Genomic DNA, 24,763 nt, shown 5'->3' with positions numbered 1-24,763 from the left:
GACTGATAGATCTGCCTGCTCGTGGAGGCCAAGTCAACACGTCTCTGTAGAGCATGTTGGGTTGAAACAGCAGTATATGGGCGAGTATTATCCCGTTGTAAAACACCACCTGGAATGCTGTTCACGAATGGCGGCAGAATAGATCGAATCACCAAATTGACATACAGATTTACAGTGAGGGTGGGTGCAATAACCATGAGAGTGATCCTGCTGTCATACGAAATCACGCTCCAGAACATAAATCCATTTGAAAGTCCAGTGTGTCTAGCATGCAGACAGGTTGGTTAGAGGCGCTCAGCTAGCCTCCTCCTAACCAACACGCGGCCATCACTGGCACTGATAGGGAACCAGTTTTCAGCAGAAAAGACAACAGACCTTATCCCTGCCATCCAGTGAGCTCTCGCTTGACACCACTGAAGTCGCAGAGGGCCGTGGTTTGGGGTAGTGGAATGCAAGCTACAGGGTGTCAGGCTCGGAGCTGCCCTTGAAGAAACCGATTTTTAACAGTTTCGTTGTATCACTGTGCTGCCCATTGTTGCTCACATTGCAGCTGCAGATGCAGTACGGTGCGCAACAGCCGAAAGCCGAACTCGATGGTCTTCATTCTCGGTGTCCGCCCCCGGTAGCTGAGTGGACGTCCGCCCCCGGAAATGTCCTGTTACAGTTTATCTCCCCTGTTAGCTAAGTGGACAGCGCGGCAGGATGTCAATCCTAAGGGCCCGGGTTCGATTCCCTGGCTGGGTCGGAGATTTTCTCCGCTGAGGGACTGGTGTCGTCCATATCATCATCATTTCATCCCCATCGACGCGCAAGTCGCTGAAGTGGCGTCCAATCGAAATACTTGCATCAGGCGAACGGTCTACCCGACGGGAGGCCGTAGTCACACGACATTATTATTAAACGCCGGCACGGTAGCTCAGCGTGTTCGGTCAGAGGGCTGCTCGCCCTCTCTAATAAAAAAAACTGAGTAAAGTAATCAACGATCAACTTGAACGGATGTCTTGTGACGTCCGCACAGACCAAACGCAATGAACACTACCGAACAAAATGAAAAAAAAAAGTGGTCAGCGCGACGGACTGTCAATCCTAACGGCCCGGGTTCGATTCCCGCCTGGGTCGGAGATTTTCTCCGCTCAGGGACTGGTTGTTGTGTTGTCATCATTTCATCCCCATCGACGCGCCAGTCGCCGCAGTGGCGTCAAATCGAAAGACTTGCACCAGGCGAGCGGTCTACCCGACAGGAGGCCCTCGTCACACGCCATTTTTTTTTTCATTCTCGGTAGTGCCAGGTGGTCGTGCAGAATGCGATGTCCTTGCGACAGTACATTCTCGTGACTACCGCCGCCAGGAATCATGTACAGTGACTACATTCCTGCCAAGTCTTTCTGCAGTGTCACAGAAGGAACATGCAGCTTCTCGTAGCCCTATTACGCCACCTCGTTCAAACCTAGTGAGATGTTGATAACGACGACTTTGACGCCTTCAAGACTTTCTCGACTAACATCAGCTAGCCACGTCCAATCTCAAAGGTAACTAATGATGACGACCGTTATAGCGTGTATTTAATTCATACTAGCGCTTCTCTTACACAACTGGCGCGAAATTTGAATTGACGTGATCTTTCAGAAACAGGAACATTCCTATCAAGTTTCGTTTATGTCGCTCAATTCTTTCTTGGCGCTGCTATTTTTTTCCGTCAGTGTATAATGAGTCTGAGAATGAATAATGAGTCTGTGGCTTTCCTCTTATTTCCTCATTTCACATGTCGTCAATTCGGGAAATTTTACGCGTTTTTCTGAAGTGGTTGATTTATAAAGCTCTGTCTCTTTTTATTTCTTTCTGCGAGTTTCCAGCTCTCACTCCCATAGCTTGTTACTGGTCCCACGATGGGTTGGTTCAAATGGCTCTGAGCACTATAGGACTTAATTTCTAAGGTCATCAGTCCCCTATAACTTAGAACTACTTAAGCCTAACTAACCTAAGGACATCACACACATGCATGCCCGAGGCAGGATTCGAATCTGCGACTGTAGCGGTCGCGCCGTTCCAGACTGTAGCGCCTAGAACCGCTCGGCCACTCCGGCCGGCCCCACGATGGGTTTGCATAAATGCATTTTAAGCTTTAAACTAATTTTTGAGGACCAAAGTAGAGGATTCAATTTACGATAGTCACCCTTCCCTGCTTGATTCGTTGTTGGATATCTCTGTCACATCTTCCATCATGTGATAGGATTCCTCCTTGTCAGGACAGTGATTGCCCCTCCCAGCTGTATGTAATTTTCCATTCTGACACACACCGTTCAGCACGAGTGGTCGACTTACGGGAGAACGTCACGAAAATATTGAACGACAGTAAATGGCAGACCTTTGAGGATTAACGCCAAAGTCCCGAGAAATCTGACTTTCAGTCTTTAAACAACTAGTATTATGTGAGGAATCCAAGAATATGCTACTTCACCGTCCTATCGTTCCCGTAAGACTACCAAGACAACATTGGACTATTCAGAGCTGCAGTTGACCGGCCATTCCTCCTTCACACCCCATGCAGAAACCTAATACGCACATCAAAATAATTTTTGCGTTACTTCGGTTCCGAGAGTTCCAGAACCTATACTGAAAATTTGAATAGAGAGCAACATGAACATCATTTCCGCCCGTTTCATTGCTCATGAAAATCACGCATTGCATGTTGCACCACAATACAGAGAGGCCTTCAGAGATGGTGGTCCAGACTGCTGTAAACAACGGTACCTCTAACACCCAGTAGCACGTCTTCTTGCATTGATGCCTACCTGTATTCGTCGTGGCATACTATCCACAAGTTCATCAAGGCACTGTTGGTCCAGATTGTACCACTCCTCAACGGCGATTCGGCGTAGATCCCTCAGAGTGGTTGGTGGGTCACGTCGTACATAAACAGCCCTTTTCAACCTATCTCAACCATCTTCGATAGGGTTCATGTCTGTAAAACATACTGGTCACTCTAGTCGATCGATGTCGTTAACCTGAAGGAAGTCATTCACAAGATGTGATGCCAAAATGCTACCAATATGGTTGCACTATCGGTCGGAGGATGGCATTCATGTATTGTACAGCCGTTACGGCGTCTTCCATGACCACCAGTGGCGTACGTCGGCCCCACATAAAACCACCCCAAAACAGCAGGGAACCTCCACCTTGCTGCACTTGCTGGAAAGTGTGCTTAAAGCGTTCAGCCTGACCGGTTAGCCTCCAAACACGTCTCCGAAGATAGTCTGGTTGAAGGCATATGCGACGTTCATCTGTGAAGAGAACGTGATACCAATCCTGAGCGGTCCATTCGGCATGTTGGGCTCATCTGTACCGCGCTGCATGGCGTCGTTGTTGGAAAGATGGACCTCGCCATGGACGTCGGGAGTGAAGTTGCGCATCATGCAGCCTATTTCGCACAGTATGAGTCGTATCACGACGTCCTGTGGCTGCACGAAAACCATTATTCAACATGGTGGCGTTGCTGTCAGAGTTCCTCCGAGCCGCAATCCTTAGGTAGCTGTCATCCACTGCAGTAGTAGCCCTTGGGCGGCCTGAGTGAGGCATGTCGTCGACAGTTCCTGTCTCTCTGCATCTCCTCGATGCGGACGCGATCGAATCGCGGTATTGACCGTCTAGGCATGGTTGAACTACAGACAACACGAGCTGTGTACCTCCTTCCTGGTGGAATAACTGCAACTGATCGGCTGTCGGACCCACTCCGTCTAATAGGCGCTGCTTAAGCATGGTTGTTTACATCTTTGGGCGGGTTTAGTGACATCTCTGAGCTGTGAGTGACTGTGATACAATATCCACAGTCAACGTCTATCTTCAGGAGTTCTGGGAACTGGGGTGATGCAAAACTTTTTTGGTGTGTGTGTTGTAAAACTGAAGTACTCTCCACCGTACACTTTGCAGTGGAGAGAATAGTTTGGATGCAGATGCAGAAAATCCATAAATGAAATTAAGCTTATTTAGATGATTTTCCTGTCTTACACGTGGTATCGACCGGCCGTCGTGTCATCCTCTGCCATTCGGCGACACGTGGATGCTGTGTGTTGTGGCATGTGGTCAGAACTCCGCTCTCCCGGCGGTTCCGCCGTCTTTGCACACCATGGACCCGCTGCTTCTCATTCAAGTGGCACCTCAATTGGAGTGACGTGGCCAAAAGCACACCGTACCAGTCTGTCTACCACGTAAAATTCCTTGGCAGAACCAGGATTCGAAGGCTGTTCTTCGCATGACAACCACCTAGGCTGACCACAGAGCAACTGAGGCGGACTCAGAGTCGTGGGGAATAGTCATTCATCTGCTCCTCGAAAGGCGTAAGCTATCACTATTCTGTTAATTCACCTCTGTTTTATTAAGTATGGTATCTTAACTTGTTTGTACAGTATGAAATTCTGATTGCACTCTTCCAGGATAAGTTGGCTCTTTTACAAATGGTTCAAATGGCTCTGAGCACTATGGGACTTAACTGCTGCGGTCATCAGTCCCCTAGAACTTAGAACTATTTAAACCTAACTAACCTAAGGGCATCACACACATCCATGCCCGAGGCAGGATTCGAACCTGCGACGGTAGCGGTCGCGTGGTTCCAGACTGTAGCGCCTAGAACCGCTCGGCCACTCCGGCCGGCGGCTCTTTTACAGAAAGACATCTTTGATGTAATATTTTGATGTCTTTTTTTCATTTTGACTTTTCACTTCAAATGAATTTTGTATTTAGCGTACAGATTTCTTTCATAACATCTTCATTTGATTTTTCTTTTGTCCATACGGTCCCCGTTAGCCTCCTCTGAGCCACATTTTCATTGATTCTGCGCACTTTTTGTCCATCACCAACGATCTGCCGCATTCGCGCCCACTCAGATGCACGCCGTCGGTAAACGCGTTGAAGTTCTTTTTCTTTCCACTAAACTGCTTCGCAACTAATTGGCTTCTTTCCTTGAAATCACATTTCACTGTTATAATTGTTATTCTAATCTCCAGGTAGCATCTGTTTCTTCTGAAACTGAGGTTCATTAATAACAAACTTTATCAGCTTTTTCTAATTTGTTCCTTTGGATTTTGATATCAGGTAACCATCTAATCTTAAGTATGATTAGTGTTACATTTTTTTACTATTAATTTCAAATTAGAACTTTTAAGAATTGTTGCAAATAAAGTAGTATATTCCACAAGAATTTATCACTATCTGCTGTTAGGGCAATATCATCTGCAAATCTAATGCAGTGAACAGGAATCCCGTTTACCTTAATTCCAGATATTTTTGATCTGAAGACCGAATAGAACACACAGCGAAATTAAGACGCACAAGTTACTGGAGGAGGCACATCTTAGCTACATTACACGACAAAGGAAGAAAAAGGACGGCAGGCAACAACTAGCTTCAAGGATATTTTCGGAAAGGCAGAGAATAATCTAACGAAGTTATAAAGTTTGCCAGTATTTATATCGGTAATAACAGATTGTGTTTTCTTAATAAAGCTGTTAATATCGCCGATATGAAGGTGTAAAATAAAAGTGAAGGGACGGATTACCCGTAAAGATTACTTGCTGCTGATATGAAGACATGGCTGGAAAGGAGTGCAAACAAACCGAACTTAACAGAAATCTGTTACGTCGGCCTGAAAGTCATAAAATATCTTGAAATGAAGTCGATTTTTACGGCATGGTGCCGTGGCAGGTTTACTAGCGTTCAAGAATTATTCGTCAGGAAGTGTTCTGGAGTAACTCGCAGAGGCGAGGGGAAAAAAATTTCTACCAGGCACAGCACCGTAAATACGTCCGGCTCAGTTGCTGTTTTGCGCCGGTTTCCCTCCTCGATCTTGCGCAGAAGTATCAGCAGCACGCGTAAACGTCGGTTCGAATTCAGTGCACGTGGCGCGCTGAGGGCAAAAAGTGGGTCTGCAATCTGGCTTTTCTATTAGGCGGTCGTCTTCTTCGTGATGCCAGTCTGACGAACAGATAAATGGGGCCCAGTACAGCTCGACCAGCCTCAGTATCTGAACCGAGCCCGCACTGTTGCGCTCGATTCACGAGGAGGTAAAACAGATCGAACGGTTAAAACAGTTTTTAAAAATTATTTTAAAATACAGAGATGTGTCTCTTCTACCACCCATCAAGGTCATTTATCTTTAAGACTGTATCTGAGTGCAATCCGCGTTTGAACGTGAACGAATGTAACGATTTTTGTCAATTTTACGGTCTGAATTGCAAGAAAAGTTTTGATGCAGCTATTCTATACCGTGCACCTCCTGCAAACTACATTCATTTGAACCTGCTTATTGTATTCATACCTTTGCTCTCTCTCTCGCTCTCTCTCTCCCTTTGTCTCTCTGTCTCCAATTTTCGTCCCAGATACACAAGTATTCACTCGACAAATATATTAAGGTACATGTACCAAATAAGGCCCGGTTCCTAATAAGGCCTAATCTTATTTCCTAGCATAGAAAGTTTGAAGAAGCCGCTAAATGTCTTCAGTAGTGAAAGCTTGTGACATCTAGGGGCCAAGGCAATAACTATTTTCACACCCCCTCTCGTGCCGGCCATTTTACTTTCAGTTTTGCTACGGCGCTCAACGAAGGAAAGCGGCTTCTTGTTTTCATGGTACATTTCATCTACTGCAATCGTTTCGGATATGAAGCATTTTTACTAGTAAATATGTATTTATAAACAGAAAATTATGCTGTATTAAGATAGTGGCATTATCTTCCTAATAATAAGCTTCTTTTTAAACAGTAAATGCACATGCATTTTGAACTAGTTGTTCCCAATAAGGTCTATCCTTGGCAGTCCAAACAAGGCCCGGGCGGGCCTTATTAAGCACCCTGGTGTATAGACATATGCATAATGAGAATGCATATTTAATTTTAACGTATTCTGAGATACCTCATGTAACACATATTTTCTATCTCTAAATTAAATCTAAATTATTTTGTACTTTTTACCGACCTATTAGTTGGTCGTTGCAAGAAAAGTCAAAAGAAAACATTTTAAATTCCTTCTTAGTAATCTTTGTTCTGCATTCAGATCAATAATTTTTAGTAGCTATAATTGAAGTACAGTACTTTAAAAAAAATGGTTCAAATGGCTCTGAGCACTATGGGACTCAACTGCTGTGGTTATTAGTGCCCTAGAACTTAGAACTACTTAAACCTAACTAACCTAAGGACATCACACACATCCATGCCCGAGGCAGGATTCGAACCTGCGACCGCAGCAGTCGCACGGTTACAGTACTTTAAAAAATATATACACTCCTGGAAATGGAAAAAAGAACACATTGACACCGGTGTGTCAGACCCACCATACTTGCTCCGGACACTGCGAGAGGGCTGTACAAACAATGATCACACGCACGGCACAGCGGACACACCAGGAACCGCGGTGTTGGCCGTCGAATGGCGCTAGCTGCGCAGCATTTGTGCACCGCCGCCGTCAGTGTCAGCCAGTTTGCCGTGGCATACGGAGCTCCATCGCAGTCTATAACACTGGTAGCATGCCGCGACAGCGTGGACGTGAACCGTTTGTGCAGTTGACGGACTTTGAGCGAGGGCGTATAGTGGGCATGCGGGAGGCCGGGTGGACGTACCGCCGAATTGCTCAACACGTGGGGCGTGAGGTCTCCACAGTACATCGATGTTGTCGCCAGTGGTCGGCGGAAGGTGCACGTGCCCGTCGACCTGGGACCGGACCGCAGCGACGCACGGATGCACGCCAAGACCGTAGGATCCTACGCAGTGCCGTAGGGGACCGCACCGCCACTTCCCAGCAAATTAGGGACACTGTTGCTCCTGGGGTATCGGCGAGGACCATTCGCAACCGTCTCCATGAAGCTGGGCTACAGTCCCGCACACCGTTAGGCCGTCTTCCGCTCACGCCCCAACATCGTGCAGCCCGCCTCCAGTGGTGTCGCGACAGGCGTGAATGGAGGGACGAATGGAGATGTGTCGTCTTCAGTGATGAGAGTCGCTTCTGCCTTGGTGCCAATGATGGTCGTATGCGTGTTTGGCGCCGTGCAGGTGAGCGCCACAATCAGGACTGCATACGACCGAGGCACACAGGGCCAACACCCGGCATCATGGTGTGGGGAGCGATCTCCTACACTGGCCGTACACCACTGGTGATCGTCGAGGGGACACTGAATAGTGCATGGTACATCCAAACCGTCATCGAACCCATCGTTCTACCATTCCTAGACCGGCAAGGGAACGTGCTGTTCCAACAGGACAATGCACGTCCGCATGTACCCCGTGCCACCCAACGTGCTCTAGAAGGTGTAAGTCAACTACCCTGGCCAGCAAGATCTCCGGATCTGTCCCCCATTGAGCATGTTTGGGACTGGATGAAGCGTCGTCTCACGCGGTCTGCACGTCCAGCACGAACGCTGGTCCAACTGAGGCGCCAGGTGGAAATGGCATGGCAAGCCGTTCCACAGGACTACATCCAGCATCTCTACGATCGTCTCCATGGGAGAATAGCAGCCTGCATTGCTGCGAAAGGTGGATATACGCTGTACTAGTGCCGACATTGTGCATGCTCTGTTGCCTGTGTCTATGTGCCTGTGGTTCTGTCAGTGTGATCATGTGATGTATCTGACCCCAGGAATGTGTCAATAAAGTTCCCCCTTCCTGGGACAATGAATTCACGTTCTTATTTCAATTTCCAGGAGTGTATAATCACAGTTTCACAGCCCTAGTTCATTAATGACAGTCTCACTGGAATTGTTTGTCTTTAGATGGAGTCACAGAAAAAAAGAGCAACAAGGGATGCAGCTATGGGAACTGTTGCCGAAGGTATGCCTGTCAGAGCCGTTTCGAAAACATACAGGATTCCTCGACGTACGTTACGCAACTACATAAGCTCTGGACTAACAACCAAAAATCTGGGACGAAAAACTTTTTTGGACGAAGCTCGGGAAAGAGAACTTTGCCAAAGTATTTTTCGACTGGCTTAAGTTGGGTATCCAATTACAGCAAAAGTCCTCAGAAAATGTGTATATTGTGAAATCATTTTAATGAGACGAAGAGATTGGGTGGACGCAAGTGGCTCAAGCTCTTCCTACAAAGACACCCAGACATTGCAAGAAGGAAGGCACAACACTTGAATCCAGGAGGAGCTGCAAAGTTAATCAAGGTTATTGTAAATGATGATTTTCAGAAATTGGAAACGGTCTTGTCCGAATTGGATTTATTTGACAAACCCCACCTTTTCTACAATATGGACGAAAAGGGATGTCGGCTCTCACTCCAAAGTCTCCTGAAGTTTTAGCTAGGAAAGGTGAGAAACGCTTGCACTTTGTTGCCCTAGAACATGGGGAAAATGTTACCATTGTCTGATGTGGGAATGCAATTGGACAGGAGGCGACGCAAGCCAGAATGGGAAGACTATTTGCCACCTGGGACAGCAGTAAAAATGACAGATAAGGGCTCAATGAATACTGTGACATTCATCAAATTGATACATCATTTTGCCAAATACAAGCCTGAAAAAGATATTACTTTGATATTTGATGGAGCATCGTCACATTTGGTCCCTGTAATTTGCGACATTGCTTAAGAGCACAATATCAGACTTTACTGCTTACCCAGCAACACAACACATAAACTGCAACCCATGGATAAATCAGTATTCAAACCGTTTGAATCTTGCTGGGATGATGAAGTTCAGCTGTACTGGACTACACACGAAAGGGAAGGAAACAGAGCAATTAATATACTTGTGTTTGGAAAAATCTTCAGCAAGCTGTGGCCAAAAGCAGCATCCCCAGTAAATGTCATGTCTGGGTTCCGTGCAACAGGGACATATCCCTTTGACCCAGAAGTTAATCAAGACACTCCATTTGCTCACTCTTGTCTATCAGAGCGTCCTGACCCAGAAGAGGACGTGACAATTGTCCCTGAAACAGGGAAACTGCCAGAGACTCAATCATCCCAAAGGCTTCCCGCAAAAAGGGGCGCCAGTCCATTGATTCCAGTTCATCAGAAAGCGAGGCATATTCAGTAGTTCAGGTGACTTTAGTCTTGAAGATAGTGATGCAGCTGAAGATCTCGATCGTTCTTTCAAGGAAATTTTGCAAACCAAGAGCCGAAGAAAAAAAACAGACACCATGGAGACGGCATTAAATTACAACGCGCAAGTCGTATGTAAGGCACGATTCACGCATAATCAAAAGAAAAATGATACCAACGAAAGCACTGGATCTAAGGAAGATAGACATCCCAAAAAATTTCACTGGCATTAAAGAATATTCAGAAGAAAAAATGCAAATATAAAGACTCCGCTGAAGCAAGCAGCATCTATGCCTCCAAGTAAGTTCTGCAAGAGGTTCGCTGGTTTTGTCACATGTACTGCGAAGACAGGATATTGGGCATGAGACATTGCTAAAAATGTATGAAATATGTGCATTAAGACTGTGTAGGATTGACACCCAAAAAAAAACTGCGAAATTTCCTGTGCCCCACCTGTAAAAAATTATTTAAATGAGCCAAACCAATTTCACGAATCGTTATTCATGTGTTCATTGAAAATGTAATCATTAGAATTATTGTTCCTAATACGATAAGGAAACTTACTGCTGTCAGAACAATTTTGACTGTTGATTAAATTTAATAATCTGAAGACTTAAAAAGCAGTAAGTACCAAGCGTTTGTAAAAACAAGTAATTATAAAAGTCTATGTATCATATCATTCTGCTTATTTCTAAAATAAAATTACATTACAACTCTTGCAGTGTATTCAAACAGTTTTCCTGCCATTTACATGCTCCAGAATGTTGATATGAACAAGATGTGGCTAATGGCCATATTAGGAACAAGATCTCCTAACAAGGCCCACTTGCAAGAGTCACACATTTATTGAAAGTGATGATGTTAATTAAATAAACTTTCAATGTTCAGTTGTTTTTGAACTGAATATAGTTGTAGGAAGTTGCACGTACGATCCCGGAATCACACCACCTACACATAGTGAATACGAAATTCCTAAACTTTACATGGGCCTTATTTGGTACACGTACCTTATACTAGAACTGACATGTCATTACATTTTCACGCAGTTTGGGTGCATAATACCCAGAACAACCAACTCTGGCCGTAATAACGGCCTTGATACGCCTGGGTATTGAGTCAAACAGTGTTCGGATGGCGTGTACAGGTACAGCTGCCCATGCAGCTTCAATACAATACCACAGTTCATCTAGAGTAGAGACTGGCGTATTGTGACGAGTCAGTTGCTCGGCCACCATTGACCAGACGTTTTCAATTGGTGAGAGATCTGGAGAATGTGCTAGCCGGGGCAGCAGTCGAAAATTATCTGTATCCAGAAAGGCCCGTACAGGACCTGCAACATGTAGTTGTGCATTATCCTGCTGAAATGTAGGGTTTCGCAGGGATTTAATGAAGGGCAGAGAAACGGGTCTTAACACATTTGAAATGTAACATCAACTGTTCAAAGTGCCGTCAATGCGAACATGCAACCAAAGGCACCCCATACCATCACGCCGGGTGATACGCCAGTATGGCGATGACGAATACACGCTTCCAATGTGCGTTCACCACGATGTCGCCAAACACGGATGCGACCATCATGATGCTGTAAACAGAACCTGGGTCCATCCGAAAAAAAGACGTTTCGCCATTCGTGCACCCAGGTTCGTCGTTGAGTACACCATCGCAGGCGCTCCTGTCCGTGATGCAGCGACAAGGGTAACCGCATCATGGTCTCCGAGCTGATGGTTCATGCGGCTGCAAACGTCGTCGAACAGTTCGTGCATATGTTTGTTGTCTTGCAAACGTCCCCATCTGTTGACTCAAGGATCGAGACGTGACTGCACGATTCGTTACAGCCATGCGGATAAGATGCCTGTCATCTCGACTGCTAGTGATACGAGGCCTTTGGGATCCAACACGGCGTTCCGTATTACCCTCCTGAACCCACCGATTCCATATTCTGCTAACAGTTATTGGATCTCGACCAACGCGAGCAGCAATGTCGCAATACGATAAACGCAATCGCGATAGGCTACAATCCGACCTTTATCAAAGTCGGAAACGTGATGGTACGCATTTCTCCTTCTTACACGAGGCATCACAACAACGTTTCACCAGGCAACGCCGGCCAACTGCTGTTTGTGTATGAGGAATCGGTTGGAAACTTTCCTCATGTCAGCACGTTGTAGGTGTCGCCACCGGCGCCAACCTTGTGTGAATGCTCTGAAAAGCTAATCATTTGCATATCATCGCATCCTCTTCCTGTCGGTTAAATTTCGCATCTGTAGCACGTCATCTTCGTGGTGTAGCAATTTTAATGGCCAGTAGTGTATTATACGGGCACTTTAGGTAAGTAACACAACAATTTTTTTTTCCTCAGCCACTTTCGGTTGAAAACAATGCGGAATTTGTTGTGGGACATCGTGGAATATTACCGCTGCACCCCTCATAGTCTCAAGAAGTAGGTGGTGGCGCTGTTCGTAGCCTACAAAATGGCGTCCGTACCGAGGTGCCTCCCAGGCAGTCAGTTGCAGTGAATTTCTTTTGGCAGGAAATCAGAGCATGGTATATATTTATAGGCGTTTGCAGAATGTTACTCAGTCCAGACAGTGAACAAAAGCACGGTGAGTAGTTGAGCGAGGTGTCTGTCATCGCCGCAACCATGTTGTGCAAACTTGTCCGATCTCCCATGTGTCAGCCGTCCGCACACAGCTGATGCTCCTACAATATTGGAATATGCTGACACTCTTATTTGAAGTAGTGGAAGGATCACAATGAAATACCTCGCTGCACACTGGACGTCTCTTTTAATGGTGCTGAGACACTCTAGCACACCAGTTGGGGTGTCCGCTGGGTTCCTCGCCGTCTTACAGAAGGCCATAAAGACCAACGAAGACCATATGTGCAGAACTGCTTGCGCGTTACAAGGCTTTTCGTGACAATTTTTTGTCGAACATCGTCCCAGGAGATTAAACGTGGGTTCATTACTACGAACTGGAAACAAAATAGCAACCCACGGAGTGGTGTCACACCACTTCTCCTCTCACGAAAAAGTTCAAAACGCACCCTTAGCTGGTAAAGTCAGGGAGACGGTCTTCTCAGAATCTGCAGGGATTGTTCTGGTTGATGTCCTAGCTCATGGTGCGACGATAAACTCTGACTCGTGTTACGTTACCTTCAGGAAATAGGTGAAACGACTTCAGCGTGTTCGTCGCCACAGAATCGAAATTCTCCATCTCCATGGTAATGCAAGGCCTCATACAATTCTGGCTCACAAAATGTCGTTGGATTTTGCTTCCTTATCCATCCTACAGCGTAGATTATTCACTGTCTGACTTCCATCTGCCTGACACAATGAAGGATGCACTTTGCGAGAAGCTGCACAAGGACGATAGGCAGGGTATTGATGAAGCAAGATGTTGGCTCTATCGCTGACCAGTAGAGTGGTACCTTGTCTTCGTACAGGAGCAGTGAATTAAGTGTGGTATGGATGCAGGCTGTATTGTTACCGAATTTATTCAATATGGCGGCAGTGGATGTGGCAGCTTCCCACTGATGACATCACAGGATAATATCATGGGTTTTTTCCACTCCACTCCCCCCTCCTCCCACTTGCCCCGACCCCCTCTCATCCCGAACCCCCTGTCCCATCCTCTCCTGCCACCCCCATCCTCTCCTCACCCACCACCACCACCCTCTCCTTGCTTACAAGAGGTGTATTACCATTAAATACAACTGTTACAGTGAAGTTTTTTCCTCGGAATGGCGTGTGCTTGTGGTCAGAGCTACTAGAGGCACGCAGACATGTTCCATAAGAGGTCGCCGTTACAGTTTTAGACAAACAACTCACAGTCAGGGTAACCATCATTTATCTCTCTTTGTTCTGTGGTGCACCGGCATTGCAGTCTATTGTGTACGTGTAGCTTTTGTCTGCATCGATTGTTCTGACACATGGACCGCTTGGACCTACAGCTGCAGCTGGTCATGGCTGTCTGCTGGGGTGGATTGCATGTTGCAGTGGAAAAACAGGATCAAATTCGAAGATATTTTTGTTTTGATCGTCAGATGGGTGTTGGCGTGCGAATGTGTATAAGAATATAGACAACTTTGAGTTGAAGGCTGCTGTTATCATAGCGAAGAATAAAGTTAAATGCATCGCTTCTCTTGTTGTTATTGATGGACGCATGTGTGGTTATAGGTTGTAGATTTGATTTTGCTGTAAGTCAGGCTGGTGCTGTGCCACCTGGTAAACGCAATGGTTGGTTAGCTGTTGTATTTGCCAGATGTGGAGGCATAAGAGAGTACGGTGGCCTTGAGAGTTTTGCTCATAGAGATGTCTGTTTCCCAAGCAGTGGACGTTTGAAAAAGCGATCTCGAGAGTCTTCCAGAATTTCGTTATTGTTGCATGGGAAGGGGGGGGGGGAATGAGGGAGGGGGGGGCAGTCTAGGAAATACGTTTAACAGATTGAAGGAAACGTCTTGATCTGGTGTCTTTTGTCTATCTGTGACCGATTTCCACAGACCAGAGACAGTATATCACCAACACCAGATGGATCTCTTCGTGAACCATAAACGACAAGATAAATTATTAGTTAGGTTAGTGTTTAACGTCCCGTCGACAACGAGGTCATTAGAGACGGAGCGCAAGCTCAGGTTAGGGAAGGATTGGGAAGGAAATCGGCCGTGCCCTTTCAAAGGAACCATCCCGGCATTTGCCTGAAACGATTTAGGGAAATCACGGAAAACCTAAATCAGGATGGCTGGAGACGGGATTGAACCGTCGTCCTCCCGAATGCGAGTCCAGTGTGCTACCACTGCGCCACCTCGCTCGGTCACGACAAGATAGAACGGGCCTGTATCCCAACCTAAGGTGACGAGAGGGAGGGATGAGGGGTAGTAGGGGGAGGTAAGAGTGGCTCTAAGTTGGTTAGTTCGTGATCACACATCGAGGAGAACACACGTGCAACTGCCGCCCGTCTCTACTGGTGCAATCTTTCGGCCGCTTTTGGGGTAGTTGTGTTATGACAATGATCTTTCACAATCCCCAGATTCCCAATACATGTGTTGCATTATGAGCTGTTCTTTATAAGTGCTGGTTTTATCATGACAATTTCGATGCGCAATTAGTTATGGTAGCACGTATCGTCCTTCCTGAGTTTCGAGCGCCAGGGCTTCAGGGTGATTGTTGAGCAATGCAGTGGGAGGCGTCTGTAGCGAACTCCAAAGTCAAACAGCGAGTGATAGACACAGTCCTCTGCTCTATGCTTGCAGGTAGTACATCTATTAAACTCCTCTCTGTCCAACACCAACATCTCTTCAGTTGAACACAATTCCAGCCAAAAATAAACCCACCAGCTTGTAGGTGAAGGGATCATCCTGTGCACAGTCTAAGTACGCCTGCCACTAGTTTTGAGTAGTATTGTGAACTCTTTTTCCTAGCAGAATAACAGCAACTGTACGACATCATCAATACTTGATCTGTATTGCGATTTTAGGTTCTCCTTGTGTAGCGCTATGCATACAGTTGTGTAATTAGAACCGACCTTTATGATTAATTACGTAATTAGGACCGATTTTTACTTCAGTTTCCCATCCAGCATAAATAAAGTACACTAACCTAACCTTTCTCTCCTGCATCTGGATATTTTCCCTGTGTTGGGCGGGGGGAGGGGGGGGATTGTATGCTGTTGCGTTTTCCGACCAGGAGGATCGAGATTTGAGTCCTGGAAAGGGCACTGCCATTTTGAATTTGCCGCCAATTTCCATGTGGGGGGTGGAGTGGGACGTCAGCACAGACTTGGGACGAAGAAATTCTCGCTATTTTCGAAATTCCCACAAAGTTTTGAATTTCCCGAAAAATTCGATATTTCCACCAAAATTCGAAATTCCTGCCGATAGGATAGGTGGTAGAGGAGTATTAATATTTAAGCTTGAAACAAAGAATGCAAATAAATGTAGTTTTAGGTGAAATTCGTCCATTGAATTTTCAGGTCTCCACAAAAAGCACTGTACTCACCAAATCTATTTTTGTCCTTTGTTGTCCTGCAAATACGGTTTGTTGCACACTGGCCAATTTGCATCTGCACCGCTCTCACTTTCATCAGAAACATCTACATCATTTGAATCTAAATCTTCTTCCGCAACAGAATCTTCAAAGGATTCAGAGGAAGAAACTATCATTTTCCCCCTTCGGCTTGCACAACCTGTCTTCTTTCTTGGCAGCTGCTCCCTCCTTCTCATGCTTCCTCAGACGTGACTGCACAATAACATTTTTGTGAGGTGAGCCTGTGATATTGGTAGGTGAATCTCGTTGGTTGGAAGTGCCTGGTTCGATGACAGCTCTTGTGTACTCACGACACATCAGAGCACCTATACGATAGTGAGTAACAACTCAATTTTCCTGAGCATCCAATCATTTTCCCAATTTCTTGGTTATAGCATGATTTTAATGGAAACATAAAAGAAACGTCCGATGATTGTGTTTCATTAGTGCCGTCCGGAGGCAGGCAAACAATGGAAACACCATTACCTCGGCCAAGCTGAATAACGTCGATGTTGCGAGTGTATGTCAAGTGGCCATCTAAAATCAGGAGCACTCGATCGTCTTTGGATGGTTTGACAATGTTGGTGAAGTGTTGGAACCATTTTGTGAACAAGTCCAGCTGTTTCCAACCGGAAGTACGAGTTGCCTGGAGGAGTCGTGTCTAGTAGTTCAGCCTTGGAGTTTTTGCGTGGAAAAATCATCACGGGCGGAATAAACCGTCCAGATACGCACATACACTTTACAAGAGAATCACGTTCTGCTGAAGATAATCGATGAACTTGACGTTTGTCTTTCACGGCAACAATTTTTCTACATTTATACTGAAGTATCGCGAAGCCTATTTCTAATGGCTAGCTGAAAAGCCGCAAGTTTAACATCATCTGCATGTAACCCATAATGATGGTTCTTCATTGTTTTACAGTACTCGATAAGCTGGGCCTCTATCTTGGAAGGTAAAACACTTTTACATCCTAGTGCAACATTCGAAACATCTGCAGATTCACGTCGTCAGTGTTGTCTTCGGTACCCCAAATTAAGGTACCGCTTGTTTAACAGGGATATTATCCTCTCGAACACCTTTAATTGCTCTGAACATTGCGTTTTTATACCAGTTTCGTTTTTTTGCCATTTTAAAATAGAAGGAGAAACCGTTTGATGATAGCTATTTACCCAAATATGGAATCGGGGCCATATTAGGAGAACGGCAAGCATTGCTTATGGCGCGTGATTGCCAACGATACAGTTGATGTAAAATATGTTCAACGAATCCAAAATAAAGCAAAGAGTGCTGACTACCGGTGGTTAAAAAGTAGTTTTCCAATATTTATATTTCGCAGTGAAACACACACCGTAAATAAATCGTTGCAAAAGCTTACTTTTCCTCCGAAAAGAAAACACAAAATTCCGGACTATCATAGAGTAAGCTTCTTGTTTCACTCACTCTTCATAGTTCACCACTGTGGTGTCACCGCCAGACACCACACTTGCTAGGTGGTAGCCTTTAAATCGGCCGCGGTCCGTTAGTATACGTCGGACCCGCGTGTCGCCACTATCAGTGATTGCAGACCGAGCGCCGCCACACGGCAGGTCTAGAGAGACTTCCTAGCACTCGCCCCAGTTAGACAGCCGACTTTGCTAGCGATGGTTCACTGACAAATTACGCTCTCATTTGCCGATTTGCAAGGCGCCATTATCATTTGCTATTTATCTTGTGATGCATGTACCGTCAGACCGATGTTCACCAATTATGGATTAAAGTTAAGTATTCCAGAAGCTACGTACCTTTTTTGCTAGTCTCAATTCCTTGTCATTTTCCAGACCTCACGCCAGCCTGCGTGAGCTTAAACGCGTGCCTTTCGGCTTCCTGTCATAGTGGATTGGCGCTCTTGCCAGTCCACAAAAACCACCGCCCTCTGAAGAAGTTCATAGTAATACCGAATGATTGTGCCACTCGCTGAAGAGTTTTGAATAAGGGGCCATATCCGGGGACTTTACCTTGCAACGAAGACGCACTGACTGAAATTAAAGAAAGGTTCAAAGTGAGATTAAAATTCAAGGTGAAATCATATCAATGATAATACTCGCTGATGACATTGCTAGCCTCGGTGAAAGTGAAGAAGAATTACACGACATGCCGAATGGAATGAACAGTATAACGAATACAGAATATGGGCTGACTGTAAATCGAACAAAGACGAAACTAATAAGAAGCAGCAGAAATGAAAACAGCGACAAACTTAACATCAAGATTAGTGATCACGAAGTAAACAAAGTGAAGGAATACTGCGACCTAGATAACAAATTAATCCACGATGAACTGAGCAGGGAGGACATCAAAAGCAGACTAGCACTGGCAAAAAGGACATTCCTGACCAAGAGAAGTCTGCTAGTACGAAACATGGGCGTTAATTTTGGGAAGAAATTTCTGAGAATGTATGTCTAGAGTATAGCATTGTATGACAGCGAGACATGGACCGAGGGAAAACCGGAACGTAAGAGAAATATTTGAGATGTGGTGCTACAGAAGAATGTTAAAATTTTGGAAATTAGTGATAAGTTCCTATGGGACAAAACTGCTGAGGTCAGCGGTCCCTAGGCATACACACTACTTAATCTAACTTAAACTAACTTACGCTAAGTTCAACACACACACGCATGCCTGAGGCAGGACTCGAACCTCCGACGGGGGTAGCCGCGCGAACCGTGGCAAGGCGCCTAAGACCACGCGGCTATCCCACGCGGCGGAGTGTTAAAAATTAGGTGGACTGGTAAGGTAAGGAACTAGTATGTTTTCCGCAGAAAAGAGTATATGGCAGTCACTGAGAAGAAGAAGAGACTGAATGGTAGAACATCGCTTACGTCGTCAGGGAATAACTTTCCTCGTAGTAGAGGGAACTGCAGAGGGCAGAAACAAAAAACAAAAACAAAAAAAGAGAGAGAGAGAGAGAGAGAGAGAGAGAGAGGAGAGAAAGAGAAGAGAGAGACAGAGAGAGTTCGGTGCAGCGTCCTTTAAGTACTGTGGAAGCGCTGGCGTCGCAGGCTTAGGTAGGCGGGTCTCGGAGCCGACCGCCTAGCCTGGTACTCTGCAGTTCATTAAACTTACGGCACCATGAAGGATAGTAGAAAACGAAATTGTGCTTATTTTATGAGTTCATCGCGCCAACCGTGCCGCAAGGATTAACACAGGTTCCCCTCGGATCACCGAAGTGCTGCTGGGCTTGGCTAGAACTTGGATGGGTGACAGTCCGGTTCTGCCGAGCGCTGTTGGAAAGCGAGATGCACTTAGCCCTTGTGAGGCCAATTGAGCAGCTGCTTCGTTGAGAAGCAGCGGCTCCCGTTTCGAAAACTGACAACAGTCGAAAGAGCGGTGTGCTGACCACATACCTCTCCGTTTCCGCAGCCAGTGACGCCTCACGTCTGCGGATGACACGGTGGTCGGTCGGTACCGTTGGGCCTTCCAAGGCCTGTTCGAACTGAGCTTAGTATGCAGTACAGTAGGAAGACTACATGATTAAATTTTTTTGTGAATATAGAGCGTGCAGAGTGAGAAATTTAGTACACAGAATAGCCACCGGCTGGATATCGAGTCGAATGACAAATAAGGGCAGCTCATTCCATGCTCCTTCAGGTCTATGCAAGTCGTAGTGTTTGGCAATTGCTGGTGCGCCATTCTATCGACAACACATAACAATTTTTTTTTTTTTTTTTTTTTTTTTGAGTGGTTCAGAGATCTGAAGATTGCCCTCCGTATGTAACCAGACCAGGACAACACATGAAGTATGTGGTCTTTCGTAGAAATGGTTTGTCGAAATTACTAGTCATGTTAACTAGAGGTGATCGTGGTATGTACCCAGTAGGTGCTCGTCTCGTATGACGATGATAAATAAAGTTTGACAATGTTCGCTCTTCTCGGAGCTTCCAAACTTTAATGCATCCGCCCTAATGTTCTACACAGAACATGGTCCAAAGGAAGACGTGATGCCATACCTGTCTCCCATGTTGTCGTTGGGCACAAAGTTGTCGATAAACATCTCTCTGTTTCTGCGTCAAGGGAAACCGCAAGAACGTGAAATGGGGGCGTCCTGTTAGCCATGTCGATTTTCAAGAAATTTTGGCCACAGCTGTGTACGAAGTTGTGAATTTGATAAAAGTATTCAATCTCTGTAGTATCGCTATAACGATAATCTTTGTAAGTCTGTTCCTGAGACCACAGATCTTGGTCAGAGAGGTTACTTCTTTTGAAGAGAGTAGCAGGCAGCGTGTGTTAGACAGTCTGGCGATGTACTCGGTTTGAAAAGGATGTAAGCTGGCCTGCCGTGTAGCGGAGACAATATTATTTAAAAAGGCTTTTGTAATAATATGTTTTGATGAAAAATATTGAGTAAGTGGGATAGTATTAATAGAGGAATTATGTAAGCCAACTGTAAGGTAGTCCAGTTTTCTTTATGTTTGTAACTGTGTAGTTTCTCAAAGTTGTGTATGACTGAACTTTGGTTTAGAAATTTTGTAATGCAACATATGGTTTTGTCTTATAATTGAAACAAGTGCCAAGAAAAGTAATTGTACATAGGAATTTATTAAGAAATATTTCGCTAACTTGTCTGGTTGTGAGAACTTTATGAAAGTCATGCTTAATGAATATGAGTTTAACTCGGAATCTTTCGTCTCATTTATCAGTCGATAAGTATAGTTCCTCATTTTCATTTATTTTTATGATTGTTCTTATTGCATATCGCGAGTTGTGTGCTGCAGAAGCATTTTTATGAAAAGTGGTAAGATACTGTTTCGCATTGCACGTCGCAAGTACGGTAAATGAAATCTGATTTTGACAGTTTCATCATTAGCTTAAGAGTGACAGGTTGGATAACAGACAAGCGTCCCGTTTCCACAGGTAGGTCAATGAAAATTACCGCGAACGTTCATGTCCACTATAAGGTACAGTGATTGTTGGAATGTATTTGTGAAAATATCAGGCCGGCCAGAGTGGCCGAGCGGTTCTAGGCGCTACAGTCTGGAACCGCGCGACCGCTACGGTCGCAGGTTCGAATCCTGCCTCGGGCATGGATGTGTGTGATGTCTTTAGGTTAGTTCGGTTTAAGTAGTTCTAAGTTCTAGGGGACTGATGACCACAGCAGTTCCCCATAGTGCTCAGAGCCATTTTTTTGAAAATATCATATCTGCTCAGAAGCTTGATATCAGTAGAAGACCTCAATAACGTGCTGTCTTACAAGTTTTCAAGCAGTTTTATCAGAAGGCCAGATGTGTTAAATATGTTCATTTACGGTTTTTATTGCAGTAACCGTTCTGGTACAGTGACTGTTTGCAAGACTAAAGACAAAGATTATCAATTTTCAAGGCCAACGTTGTAAGCTGAGTCATTTTGTTTTGCAACCAGGAGTCATGTGTAAATTTCGCTGATAATGGCTTTCTCCCTCGCGGGCGAATTGTTTCATGTACCGGCTCGCCTGAATTTCTCATCGTGTAGTGTGGGCTTTACATTATTTCCGGCCAAACTTAAATTTTCACATAGTTCTTTGTTGCTTAGTACTGAGATGTACGGACTTCAATATAAAAATAAGTTTTATACATTTATCACATACCAATTTGACATATAAAAACACGCGTTTAGAAGTTTCACATTAATCTTCCAAACGGACGCTCTGCACACACTCCGTGGCTCTCCATACGCCGTTGCCCTGTCTGTATGGATACTTGTTTTCCTATAACAAAGCCCATTTCCCAAATTATCATACATGACATAGCTCTATTATCCTGCACGGCAGTGTGAACACTACGTTTCCTCACTTCTGACGCTACTTGCATGGAGGCGTTGAGATCCTGCATGACGCTTGTAAGGTTTTGAGGTCAGAACAACTACTGTGTAAGCTGTAAACATTTTTGGTTTAATGTTGCAATCTTATCACAGGAATACAGGCATTTACACAGTTTTCAATGTGACCATGTTACGACAGTTGTCAAACGAACGCATCTTGTCCTCAGAAAGTGAAATAATCCTAAACACAACAATGGTAAATTTTAACTAGAAGTTTGTTTACAAAATTATGCTTACGACTACGTCATGATGTTTGCCAGCACTACGATAAATCATTCGGTTCCGGTTCAACGTTCGATACTATGTAGGATGAAAATCAAGTCTACGGAGGATGGTTAGTTTTGTGACAAGTTGAGCAAAAGATGACTCAAGGTCGCTCGAGTTTATAGTGGACGCAAGCTGGTGAACCAACAAGTTTACGTCTCTGCTCGTGGTATTTACATTAGCTGCGATGAGCTGTCGTCTGTATCGCTGTTCTCGTCCTCTTAAATTCCTATAAAAACTAATTAAGCCTTTGCTGGCTTTTCCTGCAGAAACTCTCCCTATGTTTCTCATTATGCGAGAAAACATGTACTCATTCCTAGTCTTGAAATATGGCGATATGCACGCGCATGGCTGGAGAAACGTGCATATTAAAATGCCCTCTCAGTCCTTGCAAGAACAATTGACTAACCGGCTGGTTTGTTGCTCCACAGTTGGAACTCAACGACGCTTCAGGTAACGTCTAGCTGAAGGTCAGCCGCAGTGAACGCAATGTTTACACAAATTTCTCCTCTGCGTCGTACAGAGCGTTATGCACCCCATTCTGCACTTGACGCCAGTTCAGAGAAGAGTCCCCGAAAATTTCGCCCTTGTCTTTCTCGTAGCCGAACTGTCTCTCCACCTGGGTACTTTCATTCTCCACGTCACGTCTTTTTTCGACCAATAGGAGCATCCTTCTTATTTTGTGGAAACTTTCTCTGCCAATCGCAAGGGCCCTGCCATTAAATTGCGTCGAAATCTCGGCATTTTACTCCTTCCTAGTTCTTTTCCGCTAATCGGACGTTTTGTGCCCGCTCTAGACGCCTAAAAGTTACATGCGTACATCACATGTGTACCATTTGCGATCCACGTGATCAACTGCATCACTGGTTTTGTTCGTATCCATTTGGAATTCCGAAACGCAGTTTTCTAAAGCTTCTTTCTGTCCTACTTCTGGTGGCCCGTTACTCGCTCTGAAGCATGCGTCACCTGTCCAGTCGCTGACTCCCGCCACGGGATGCCCCCCTTAAGAGCCTTCCATAGAGCCTCCCGGGGTGCGGCCTCTGCGTCTGCCCGTGCTGGCTTCCACACAAAACGTTTCCTCTAGCTGCTTGTTTTACCTTCTGCTCATTGACATGCATTACATAGGAGCGATGTGTTAATACTGTGGATTGAGTGTCACCCCTTTAGCATTACATACTTACAGGCAAATCTGCTCCTTACAGCCGAATTAAGTTAGGTGTCACATTCACTTTCCCGTTACGATGTACAAAACTTTTATGTAAGGTGCGAAATTGACCGTCACTTATTCTGTCACCTTACATGTTGAGTATGACTGTCCTAAACACATGGTCTCCATGTTTGCTTAATAAGCATTGGATCGTGATTAACGAAATGTCGCAAAATGATAAACGCGCTGCTAAATATTCCTCCTCCTTTTTCTTTTTCTTATCGTTACTGTTCTGAGTGGATGGATAAAGCCCACTACGAATTCCTCTCCCGTGGCTACTTCCTTTATCTCAGAGTAACACTTGAAACCAATAGCCTAAATAATTTGTTGGGTATTACATTTCCTGTCTTCCCCTGCAGGCTTTACTCAATTTAGTTTCCTCTAGTACCATGGAAGTTATTCTCTGATGTATTAACACCCTATCATCCTGTCACTTCTCCTTGTCAATGTTTTGTTCATGTTCCTCTCTTTGTTGATTCTATGGAGAAACTCCTCATTTCTTGTCTTATCAATCCACTGATCAATTGTGATTCACTTCCATACAATGCTGTGCTCCAAAAGTATATTCTCAGAAATATCTTCCTAAAATTAAGGCCGGGAATGCCCTATTTACCTGAGCTAATCTGTTTTTATGTCTCCCTTGCTTCGACCGTTACGCGTTATTCTGCGCCCAAGGTAGCAGACCTGCTTCACTATGTCTACTTCGTTCAAAAATGGCTCTGAGCACTATGGGACTCAACTGCTGAGGTCATTAGTCCCCTAGAACTTAGAACTAGTTAAACCTAACTAACCTAAGGACATCACAAACATCCATGCCCGAGGCAGGATTCGAACCTGCGACCGTAGCGGTCTTGCGGTTTGTCTACTTCGTGTTCACCAATTTTGATACTAAGTTCAACGCTTACATCGATTCTAGGACTTTGATGAGAACTAGGTCCACAGCCTTTGTGAAACTTGTGAATAAAGTCATTCCACTTTAAGCTGTTAAGATATTATTTATTGCGATATTATCGCAATATATCATCTCTCCTACTCATCGCTACTTTGGTCCCTCTTCGGTTTCCTCTCATCATATTGTGTGGTCAAAGGACTATTCATTCCACTGAAAAAGTCCTCTAAATTTTCTTCACGTTCATTGAGGACAGCAATGTCGTCAGTGTACTGTATCATCGACACACATTTTTAATGCCACTGTAAACCTTTAATTTCTTTCTTTCATATCTTCTTAGATATAGAGATTAAACAGAATTGGCGGGAGACTACAACCGCGTCTGAGACCCTTTATAATCTTTGCAACTCGTTCGTGGTCTTCCATTTTTACTGCACCTTCTTGATCCTTAGACATACTGCATATTGCACATATTTCTCTATAGCCTGTATCAGTTTCTGAGAATTTCGAACATATTGCATCAT

Source organism: Schistocerca americana, chromosome 2 (assembly GCF_021461395.2).
Source record: "Schistocerca americana isolate TAMUIC-IGC-003095 chromosome 2, iqSchAmer2.1, whole genome shotgun sequence".
NCBI lineage: Eukaryota > Metazoa > Arthropoda > Insecta > Orthoptera > Acrididae > Schistocerca > Schistocerca americana.
Note: the sequence above shows the minus strand (reverse complement) of the source record.